A 1,643-nucleotide genomic window follows, 5' to 3' on the forward strand; every position below is an offset into this window, starting at 1 on the left:
ATAATACATAATACATAATACATAATACACTGTACATAATACAGTTTTAATACATAATTTACTTTTAAATATAATATATATATATATCATAAAATAATAAATCAGCCTTCTGAAACATGGAGTCAGATTCTCGTCTCTTCCCATGTCGGGGCTGCCTGCACACTTCCACACCCAGCCACGGCCCCATCTCCCCTTTCCTCCTGCCCCACTTTGTCACACCCCTCTGGTCATTTCTCATCTTCAAAACCCTTCCTAGGAGTCCCTGAGCTCCAGGCTCTCTGCCCATCTCGGCATTACCTTTGTCCCCTCCAGAGGCCCTAGGAAGGAGCTCCCTGTCACCCTGCCCCACCTTGCAGGCTGCTGCTCCCCCTTGGAATCCCTTCCCAGCCCTGCAAATCCCTCCTGCCCTTCTCCTGCCCACAGTGCAGTGGGCGAGGAACATCTCAGCGCAAACATTTTGGGACGGGGCTGGTGTTCATCCCTCCCTCCAGTCACATTTCATGTCCTGGAGGTTTCAGCTCGCCCCGTGGGATTGCAGAGGAAAATCCCGGGAAATCCCATCACGGGGGCGATGCCCAAGCACCAGCTGGGAGCGGAGATGCCCACCAAGGCTGCCTCCTCCCCTGCCTCCAGACAGGGAGCAGTTAAAGCCAGAAAAAAGACTGTTTCCTTTTCAAAAGAAAGGCAGAAAAAAAACCCTGAGGGCCCAGCCATTGTGCTGGGTAAAATTCACTGCTCTGATTGTTCCCTCGTGCACTTTAATGAGGCATTAATTGCCGCAGAAATTACCCAGCCGTGTCACCCCGTGTGACAGAACGGGTCCTCCCTGCCACCAGCACAGGCACCTGCCCTGCTGCCCTCCACAAAACCCTGGAATGGTTGCGAAGGGACCTCACAGATGCCACCCCTGCCAGGGCAGGGACCCCTCCCGCTGTCCCCGGGTGCCCCGAGCCCCGTCCTGGCCCCGGGCACTGCCAGGGAGAGCCGGGGATTCTCTGGGAATTGCATCCCAGTGCTGGGGCTGAGCCTGGCAGGGAGCTGGGGACAGGGACAGGGCTGTGCCCAGCAGCATCTGCTCCTTATGTCATGGGGGAAGCTTGAGGTTTCTGGGATTTTTCCCCTGGACTCAGGAAAGAACATTTTATTAGAAGCATTTGCGAGCGACGCTGGGCCCGCGCAGCTCCCTCCCCCGAACGAGAGCAGAACCCATTTGTGGCTTTCCCCCGCTCCTCCACACTTTTATTTTAATTTTTGCACAGTGCCAGCGTTTTTAGAGGCATTTCCTGTCCCCGGTGCCCTCACCTGGCAGCACAGCCCCTGTTTGGCACCAGTGGATCCCAGGGCAGCCACGGCTGCTTTTCCCATCATTTCCAGCGGTTTCCCCCAAATAACTGCGCTCACCAGAGGCTGACTGACAGAGCTCCTGCTGGGAATCACCCTCCCGAGCAGGGATTAGACCCATCCCTGTCCCAGAGCCCAGGAAAACCCAAGGCACGGGGATGGGGATTTATTGGGAGCACAGCTCCACCACCCTCCTGTGGGGCTTCGCGGCCAGCCGAGCATCCTGAACTTTAATTCCGTTCAGGAAATGCTGCAGGGCTTCCCTGGCTGTTTCAGCAGCTTCCCTGGCACCTTCCTGCGGC

Source organism: Geospiza fortis, unplaced genomic scaffold (assembly GCF_000277835.1).
Source record: "Geospiza fortis unplaced genomic scaffold, GeoFor_1.0 scaffold213, whole genome shotgun sequence".
In the NCBI taxonomy this organism is placed as follows: domain Eukaryota; kingdom Metazoa; phylum Chordata; class Aves; order Passeriformes; family Thraupidae; genus Geospiza; species Geospiza fortis.